The sequence below is a fragment of the Ixodes scapularis genome, unplaced genomic scaffold (assembly GCF_016920785.2).
Source record: "Ixodes scapularis isolate PalLabHiFi unplaced genomic scaffold, ASM1692078v2 PGA_scaffold13__105_contigs__length_92229423, whole genome shotgun sequence".
Classification (NCBI taxonomy): Eukaryota; Metazoa; Arthropoda; class Arachnida; order Ixodida; family Ixodidae; genus Ixodes; species Ixodes scapularis.
The window spans coordinates 7480828-7491313 of record NW_024609839.1 but is presented as its reverse complement, the minus strand read 5'-3'; the positions used below and the strand labels follow the sequence as shown (position 1 = coordinate 7491313).

General features: G+C 43.1%; 1 long non-coding RNA gene across 1 annotated transcript; it reads left to right on the top strand.

The window, feature by feature from the left end:
- Positions 1–7184: 7184 nt before the first annotated feature.
- On the top strand, positions 7185–9928 carry LOC120841056. The gene is made up of 3 exons (XR_005715684.3): positions 7185–7895; positions 8284–8411; positions 9691–9928. It is a non-coding gene; the product is annotated as an uncharacterized LOC120841056 (long non-coding RNA).
- The last annotated feature ends 558 nt before the right edge of the window (positions 9929–10486 follow it).

The following is a 10486-nucleotide window of genomic DNA, read 5'->3' as shown; positions in this document are numbered from 1 at the left end:
GAGACAATTTGGTTTTGTACAGGGTCTTGGAACTGTTTCACTGTTAGAAGAATTTTCCGACCTCCTCCATTCTGCTTTTGACAATAATCTATACACTTGCGGTCTATTTTTAGATATTTCTAAAGCTTTTGACTCCGTCGACCACAGTATATTGTTTCAGAAATTACACAAGCTGGGATTTCGTGGCAACTTTCACACACTTCTTACAAATTATCTCTCTAATCGTTCCCAGGTTGTTGCTCTGGGAGGTCTAAACATGAGCACACAGGTGTCTCTGACGTGTGGCGTTCCACAAGGATCCATAATCTCCCCCTTATTGTTTGATATTTATGTGAATGATCTTGCAGAAAACATCTTAAATTGTCATATATTTCAATATGCGGATGACACAGTTTTAGTTGCGTGTCACACCAACTACACATCAGCCGTACAAATACTACAACAAGCTGTTTTCACTGCTATGAACTGGTTTCGTGACAACCGCATCAAAGTCAACGCCTCAAAAACTAGTTTAGTATGCTTTAGAAATCCCTTAAAACAAACTGTGACAAACATTCCTCTCTTCATTCATACCTCCGATTGTGCTTCTTGTTCCTGTACGGCAGTTTCTTATGTCAATTCAGTTAAATACCTGGGAGTTTATTTTGACAGCGACCTTGCTTGGAACACCCACCTGTCCTATATTTGTAGCAAACTCAGAAGTACTGCCTGGCTTTTGTACACCGTTAAACATCTTGCTCCAATCGGTGTGCGCAGAGCTATTGCCAGCAGTCTTGCTTACGGCGTTTTAAGATATGGAATCACCATTCTTTCCAATTGCTCCATAAGATGGCAAATACGCATCGATAATATTCTGCGGAACTTACTGAAGAGCGTGGCGTATGACTGTGATTTGACAGAATGCGGAAGTATCTTTGAGTATCTTGGTTTACCTTCCTTCCAAAAGTTGTTTGTGAATTCAGTAATTTTGCGCCACTTTTGGATGGATGATTTCAAAAAAACTTACATGTCCTCCCGAGCTCTAAGAGATAGTCCTCGCTATGTTGTACCTCGTTCTTATACTCGCTACGGACAAGCTACTCGTGATATTTATGTCCCGAAAATATTTAATTCGCTTCCTGATGACATCTTTACGCTTACCTCAAAAAAGCAACTAAAAAAATTCCTAATTGATTGGACTCTACCTTAAGTACTCGTTAATGTTTCCTTACCTTTTTCTCTTTTTTTTGACAACTTTGTGGGAACCTTTTTATTTTGCCTGTATATATTTTTATATTGTTTCTACCGGTTCACTGTGATTGACTATCTCTGTCAGTGGCATGTATATATCTATATGCGTGCTTTGTGTGTGTCTCTACATGTACCTGTACATATGTCTATAATGTTTCTACCGGTCTACTGTGATTTAGTATCTCTATCCGTGCCATGTACAAAGTGACTGACTACCCACCGCCTCCCCTCCCCCACCCCGGACAACTATGACTGTTTATCGGTGTTTGTTAAGTAGATGTATATAATCGCTTACTACCTCTTCCGGGCCATGTCCCACAAGCCTACTTTGGCTTTGACGGGCCCGAAAATATCGAAAACAAACATGAAAGTGGAATAAATATTATTATTATTATTATTATTATTATTATTATTATTATTAATCACATCCACTGCTGTTGTCACTCATTCCCTCACACATGTATGACAATTTTCTTGTCTTGCATGTGGCAATCAGCCTACTTGCAGCACTTGCTGCCACCACAGCTGAAATTCAGTATGCGGGAGACCTGCTGAAGTGTTTTGTTAGTTGCTTTACTGAGATTTATGGCCAAGAGCATGTAACACACAATGTGCATGGACTGTCTCATCTTGCATCTGACGTTCAGCACCTGGGATGCTTGGATGATTGGAGTGCGTTTCCGTTTGAAAATTACATGGCAACTCTGAAGAGAATGCTTCGAAAGCCAGAATATCCTCTCGAGCAGCTCTGGCTGTCGGAGCAGGGAGTCGTTCCGGAACGGCAGCAGAAGGTGACACACTACCCATTGTTTACTGCACCGCACAACTCTGGGCCGCTTATTGAGGCCTGCCAATGCCCACAGTTTTTTTTTTTAATTCGCATTGTCAGCCAACGTTTCTCTTACAGTTGGCAACAAAAACAGCTGTTGCATACTTTCTGATGGGTCAGTGATCATAGTGAAGAACTTTGCTCATTTCCCATCTGGAGCTCCATGTGTTATTGGAAGGAAGTTTCTTGAACGGAGGGACCTGTATTCGTTGCCATGCCCGTCAACGATGCTGAGGATTTGCACAGTTTCGCAACTTTCTTGTTTGCGGTCATGGCCACTCCACTGTATTGCTCAGAACTGCCTCAAAATTATATTTAAAAGGGAGACCATTGTGTTCTCTCTTCTGCATGCTGTTGTGTTGTAAGAGATGCAGTGGCCAGTTGTTCTTGTCATTGTGAAGCACTCGTGTAAAATGGTATGCTCATAAAAATGTTTTCTTTCTTTTGTAAGGTGGTCTCTACATCGTTGTTAAATTTCCTGAAAAAGATGACTCAGTGGCTATTGTTCATAAAAACTGGGTACATGAAGACTACTGCATGTGGCCTCCTGAAAGGAATAAAGTGCAGAGCCTGCTGAAAGCGGGAGCAACCCCAGGGCCTGACTGGATACCAGTGCCCTGCACTGCAGTAAAGGCATATGGTAATACAATTATGTACATGGGCTTTCATGGTAATTTAGGCACCTGTTGCTGTCGATGTCAAACTACATTTATGCGCAATTTAGACTAAGTAGATCAACAGAACTTTTTTCATGTACATACGAAGAAGCACGACAAAGGTTGAGGAAGGCGGAAGACACGGGTGACTTACAATGCGAAGTGGATCTCGGAAGCGGGAAACGAAAAAGAAAGACAAAACGAGTGTACAGCTCAGAAGATGAGGACGACTTGCAATCCCCATCACCACCGCGGTCAATTTTTAGAAGTATATTGTACATTATTTCTGCACTTGCAACTTCCCGTTAGATGTATTGGGTTAGCTAGGTAATTTTTTAACCGGTATATTTATTCCATACACTTGAATACTTGATGTCCCACAGACCATTCGAGAGACTACAGGTTGGGCACGAGAAGGCCATTGGATGTGCTTCATTCCCAGCTGTCCAGACACAATGGTACGCTTCCCGAAAATCTTTGTGAGGCATAAATATGAAATATTTAGCATACAAGCCAAATCTACAGGACAAACAATGTAGCAGTCTATTTCTATGAACAGCATGTTGCACGCTTATATCCCTCTTGTACACACAGTTGTTCACAGTTGCATATATAGTGTTGCAGCATGTGTGTCGCTGTCACTAGCAGGGCAGCGACAGCATGTGTAGAATTCTAATGCTTTTTCACTTCAGTGGTTGATGACAGTATGCACCTTTCCATTTGCGTTTCCCATAATGTGTATTGATGTTACAACCAATGTTGGTTCCCAGAGAGTGCCACATTATTTACCAATAAGCGAAATTGTGAATTGGATTCGTCACTATTTGAAATGTCGCACACTTTTCTGCAGAAGGAAGTGGTGATGAGGGGTGGGAAGGCACCCGTCACTCTAAAACCCCTGGTCGTTCGATTCCAAGCCCACGTCAGTTGGACGAGACTTGTGTACAGGGCTATTTATCTATTTGCCACGTAAGTTCCCTAGTAGCACCATATGTTGCCATAACGTAACTGGAATGTCACAAATGTAATGTAACGTTGGGGCACATTTGGGTATGTTATAGCAATGTTTGAAAACTAACGTAACAGAAACGTTCTCCTGTAACATTGTTTGAATGTCACTGAACGTCATGTAACGTTACATCACATAGGTAAACGTTCCAGGAATGTTAGAGAAGCAACATTGGAGCAACGTTTAGAAATAACCTCTTGGTAACATTTCCATCCTGACATACGGGCAATGTTATGCAGCGATGTTGGCCTAATGTGACGAAATGTGACGCATCACCACATCACACAGAGGCTGGTCAAGGATACACGAAGATACCAAACTTATAATAGTTCAATGTTGATTCTCTTGTTCAAACATTTTTATTTTTTTACAAACAGAAAGACCGCTCTAATGCTTGTGACGGGCGTGTTTGAAACAAATGTTCAAAATGTACCCTGGAAAGATTGCAGAAAATTAAAAAAATATCTGTCCAAAAGGTTTATGATAAAATTGAATTCATTTGTGTGTATGGCATTTCCTTGCTTCCAATATTCACGAGCTAGCATGCACCCTCATCATAGCTTTTTAGGTTAAGGTCATTCGAATGTCCAGCTTTTGGAACGCATGCTAAAGATAACAAGAGGGTGAAGTCATTGGGTGTTATTGTGTTATCAAAGGTGGAAAACTCGCGCTGGTGACGCGACGACCCAAAGACCTCCCGAACATGTATAGGATGGCATGAGAGTCGTAGCCTGTAAATTAATTTGGAACATGTAGCTAGCTAAAATTATCACCAAAAGTGTATTTTAGTTGTGTGCTCTATTGCATTATTTTCGAAGCGTAGCTCTGTTTCTGTGAAAAATACGAACATGATTACCCTACGGCCAGGTCGCAGAGAGCTCTTGGGGTCGACCGACTGCTCTATCCGACCCGAGCTTGCTGCAAAATGATTTCTACTATTTAAAATAGAAGCGAGGACTAATTTCACGACGGACTCGGGTCAAATCGAGCGACTGGGTGGTTCTTACTCTCGCCCTGTCTAGGTTGTCTGCGCCAGTGCTTGCCATAGAGATTTAGAGAAATCTTGGAGCGTGCAGTATAAGATACACCCTGGTTGAAAATTTGAAATAGTTACATGCAGAAGCTCATATTTCAGTCCAATTTACAGCTCAGCACTCTATTCGGAAAACTCAAAAAGTGGCGGCTCATTGCAGCACACTGCAAGTGAGACGACTGGCGGTAGCCATTGTCTCATAGACAGAGGAGGGGAAAAGGGAGACGGTTGAGGGGGAAGGTGAGCGATGAGATGGGAAGGACAATAGAGGCAGGAAGAAAGAGGTCAAGTATGAAGTTCGGAGTCTAACAACACATGCTCACACAAGGAAGAGAGGAGACAAAAGGAAAAGGGGAATGAGGATGAGAGGCTGAGGGAGCATGAAGAGAAAGATGAAGAGAAGTGGGGCAGGGAGGAGCAAGATCAGAGGGAGGAGAGAGGAAAGAGGGGAGGAAGAGCACACAGAGGGAATATGAGACCAATGGGGGAGAAGGAGTGGAGGGGAATGAGGAGATGGGACGGGGTGGGGCCAGGTAAGACGTAAAACATCGCAGGTCATAGGCCTCGGTTGCATCAGGGGTGGAACTCATGAAATGTGCTTGGGAGCAGCCACGGGAGCAGCTAAAACAGCTGTTTTGGAGCAGGTTGGGAGCAGCTAAAACTACACTCTGGAGCAGGCTAGGAGCAGCTCAAATCAGTTTTCATTGCACTCCAGCTTATGTCTTAGACAAGCACGGGAGCAATTTCAGTTGTGCTTAGCAGCCCAGATAAACATGAGTGGTTAGGGACCTAGGCAGATGGGATAACAGTGTAACAGATGCGAAAAATTGGAACTTTGTGAGCCTTGATATTTTCCGAGTGGCTTTCAGCTGCTCAAAATGCAAACCAGCACCGCTTATCGCACAGTCCACACGTCCTCGACAGAGTGATTTTATGTGCGAACCACGTGACATGCGTAAGCAACGGACGTGCAGTTGCGCGGAAGAACAGGGAAACAAATTTCGAGTTTCTCATATTGCGCAACTCAATATCGCAACAAAATTCGAGTTTATCCTATTGTGCAACTCAATATCGAAGCAGCAGACTACGATTAACGGAGTTATCGTATTCGAAGCGATAAGCAGGAGCAAGGTAATGCCGAGCAGATCGACCGCTCGCGTGAGAGCTGCTGGCCGGCAAGGTTTCGGATCGGACTGCGTTTCAGATCTATCAAATCACGATTTATCTTGCAGGAATGCGGTTCCAACTTCTAACGATGAAGTGCTAGAAGGAATCTTTTGCTCATTTGTTTTCAACTGACTGGCGTCCGGATCCCGGGCTGCGGAGCCTCAGGCAATCTGACGCTTAACGACTCGACCTCACCTCGACCGACTTGTTTAACCGCTTATGGTTGAAGAATAACAATCCAGAGGCAGATGGTGTAGCGCTTGGAATCCGAACCCCGAATTTTTTTCGCACACTTCCTACTCGGGATACACAGGGAGAATAAAGAGAAAAAAAGGATTGCAAGGCCGACCAAGCTAAACGCGATCATTGTTGCCAATCGAGTCGATAGAAACCGAAACCAAGACAAAATACAATTTTTTTGGCGCACGTTTTCCAATTTGGTGCATAATGGCGCGAGGTATTGGCTGTGGCGCAGTTTCCGAAACATGGCGCAGGATGGCGCAGACAAATGCGTCTGGCGCAAAATGGCGCAAATGGCGCAGCCGTTCCACCCCTGTTGCATGGACACAAGATCACACCTCCCCGACCACTCAAAATGAAGAGCCATATGCAGCTGCCACCAAAAAGAAAAGGTCAAAGGCCATGAACATAGAATCACTCAAACGAGAGAGAAGGGGGAAGAGGGGAGGAAAGATGAGTAGGATGGGTAGCAGGAAGAGGAAGGTGGACAAGAGAGTAGAGGAAGAGGGGAGGGAGGAATAAGGAGACCGAGGAGATAGAAGGGGAGATGGCGAGGAGGAGCAGTCAAGGGTCCGAAGTCGAGATCAAAGGTCAAAGGCAACGAACATATAATCCTATGAAGGTGGGGAAGGGGGGGCCACAAACATTAAATCATGCGAGGAAATGAGGAGTGAAAGGTTAGAAAAGGCAACATAGGAGAGATGGGACGGGAATGGGGTGAGAATAAAGAAAAGTGAGTGAGAGGGGGGGGGGGGGGGGGGGGGGAGGGGCAGGTAGGAAGGAGATCTAGCATCAAGGGCCACGGATACAAGGACGCACTCCGCCGACCACTCAAAATGAAGGGCCCCAAGGGGGGAGGCACTCACTTTATCAAGTGACGTGTTAGCGAATGTCCACGTTTCACCGAATGACACTTTAGCGAAAATTCGGACGCTGCGAAGCGGCGTTCTCGGGTGGGCCAAGTGGGTTCACATTTTTGTAATGAGCCGCCGCAGACTCGCCGCGCGGCGGATGGGTTAACGCGCGCCCCCGTTATTCGCTAAAACGTCGATTCGCTCAAATGCCGCTGTTCGCTAAAACGTCATTCGCTCATCTAATATGGACCCTAATTATAATGAAACGAGTATAATCGCACACACATTGTTAGCCCCCGTTCACTTCTCGCCAAAGAGCCGTCGACACGAGAACATATTTGAGCTTGAGGCTTCGAAGCTCGCTCTGCGTGGACCACTCTTTGCCTACATTTGTTATCTGGACACATCACAATGGCACAGCACAGTCGCATAGCCACGGTACTACCGTTTCGATGTTAACAGTTCACTATCGTTACCGATATTACGGTCGAGGTCATCCACTGATCACTGCAAGACGTTGCAAGATCGCCATCGTCCGCCATGATTGCACACTAGTACGGCATCACGGTTATGGCTGTACGGCTTATACCAATTTCCAATTTCTCCAATCGATGTAATGTTTTATAACTCTTAAAAAAAACTTATTTTAGTACTGTCAGACAGATTTCCACAGTTTATTCCTACTTGAAACTTCATGTTTAGTCGTTTACTCGTTTACGCACACTGTTGACAAGCCAAGACGCCAAGAGTGCAAGTAGCTCAAGCCAAGCAAGGTCGAAGCCAGGTTGACCACGTGACCGTATGTCAACGGACCGTCAAGGCCTGTTTCATCGGACCGCTCTGCCGATCTCTCGGCGTGGAGGAAACGTAAACAAAGGTATGTTTCATTTTCGTTGTTGTTACTTCTTGTGCTGAACAATGGAGCGGGCGAAGCGTTCGCTATCAGAGCTATCCGATCGCCAAAAAAGACATAGAGTAGCCGAAAGTGTTCGCAAGGAACTTGAAAGTTGCGGTACGAGCAGTGAGGAGTCGGTGGACACTGAGGTGTTTAGTAGCAGTTCGTACCACATCTCCAAACTTCTGTAATGGACAGGGAATTTAAAACCTGGAAAAGCTGGGGAACTTAGAAGGAGGAATTTGCTAGACACCCTGGCTGATTTCATAGTTACCGATGTCTGCCAAGTTATGCTGAAGTAGGGCATGAAATTGTCGATATTTCACTGTGGTAGCTGACGTTGTGTTGTAATTATATACTTTTGAAACAGGAGCTGTGCGCACCTGCTTTAAACAGAAGGCAGAAAACAATGAGCCAGCCATCATCGTGCAGGAAGCCGACGCCAAATGGGCTGCTGCTGAATCGGTCAGGCATGCACCAGCTAGGACCAAGAAAATGGTAATATGATATTTCTAATTTTGCTTAAACTCCCGAAAAATACTTTTGCATCCTAAAACAAGCCCAGATTTCAAACAAAGGCATTAGTCCACTTTACATAAAGACATTTTTAAGTATTAAGAAATTTATTTAGCCAATGAAAGAACACCAGGTTATGACATCGTCTGCAATGAGCTTGACATTGTAGAAAATATGATGCTCATTGACATTGCCCCTGGGTCCGGACAGTTCATCAAACGCCGTTTCATTGAACATTGTTTCATCGAAGCTGTTTCATTGAACACAGTTTTATCGAACGCTGTTTCATTGAACGCCATTTCATTGAAGTTGTTTCATTGAACGTAGCTTATTTGAGCAGTAGAAATATTTTTCTTTTTAGTGCCGGGAGGATAGCAGTGTTTTAATATTTATTGTAACTTATAAACTTATATATTTATAAAAGGAAGGAACCTTTTTTTGTCACCTTCTATTCTTTTTTTTTTAGTAAATTATGACTTCTGTTAATGAGGCCAATAAGACACGGTAACACTAACGACACTTTTAAAAGCTGTGATCATCAGGTGCAGTGATGAATGCACATCCATTCAAAAGCGTATACGGTATATATCTTCATCCTTGAAGAGACCTATTCTGCTTCAAGATGAAGCCATCCTTGAGGCAGTGATCTGTCTCCGTGGCCCATGATACGGGGAAAAGAAAAGACGTGTCTCCTCTCTTTGTTAATTTATTATAATCGACAGAACCGTGGACCTGCCGGATATTCGACATACAGTAATATACTGCATGTCAAAGATCCGACAGGTCCACGGTTCTGTCGGTTACAAAAAATTGACGAAGAGGGCAGGCACGTCTTTTTTAAGAACATCTATGTTCTTAAAAAGAAAGCTATTCTCTTAGGATAAAATGAAAACAAAGTTAAATCTACAAATACAAAATAAAAAAGGCGCTGCGGAAAATAGCTGTTTCCCTCTTAAGAAAGTGCCTTTCACGCATGAATAAATAGAAGGTTGAAGTGGGAAAAAGTGAGTGGCCGAGAACAGCCGCCTACCTTGCCAGAAAAGAATAAGTCGCGTATCCACTGTCTTCTGTGGGTAGGTCACACTTTGCGGTAAAAGTCTAAACTGGATGAAAAGAATGGCTTGTGCATGCAAAGAAACTGTGGTGAAACTGCTAGGACAGATGTAGGCATTTCTTTTTTTTATCTTGATGACACTCTTTGCCCTGAAATAGGCACCCATTTTCTGAATGCAACCAACTTTTTTGTGTTATTTTTTTGCAGGAGCAGTGTGCCTCTTCTCAGGAGTGACTGAGGGGCTGCCACAAGGGGAGAAGGCAAGCATGTTTCTGATTACAAGGATGGACAGTTGGGCTGGGCTAGTTGGTAAGAATTCATGTTGAGAAACGGTGCGAAAACCAGACAAAGGAAACAGAACACACAGTACCTTGTCCTGTGTGTTTTCTTATCCGTGCATTTTGCGCTGTTTTTCAGCATGTTTCTGCCTTGATTTTTCTGTTAGTTTTAAATGTTAGTAGTTGGTTACTTTGATCCCAGTTGGGAGCATGGAATTGGTTAACCGTGCTAAATGCATAGAATTGAAAAAAAAAAAAAAAAATTCATGCTTTCTAAATCATTTAAAATGCTTTTTTTCCTAATGATTTCTTTCTCTTTTTTTACAGCCATCCCATGAGTAGAGTCCCTGTTGTTTGAATTTTTTATGTCAATTTGTAATATGCATATGTTACCTTTAATTTCTATGCATGCATACATTTTAGCCCCAGCTAGTGGTTTCTTTTATTTAATTTATGTACACATTAGTGTGGTATTTTTAGAAGATTTAAAATTTATGTTCTTTTTCTAGTCATTTTTGGTTTATTGCCTCAGTTATTTATTTATATGTCCTAGCCCAAGATCGGGTGTAATTTGAGATATATTTAGAATTTTATTTTAGGCTACTTGCTTTATGTTACTGGGAGTTTTAATATTTTACATTTTTATTTTTATGCAGATCAGCCTTGTAATTTAGTGTGTTCTTTACAATTTTGTAGATCTAATAGCTTGTAAGAAACAGAAGAAT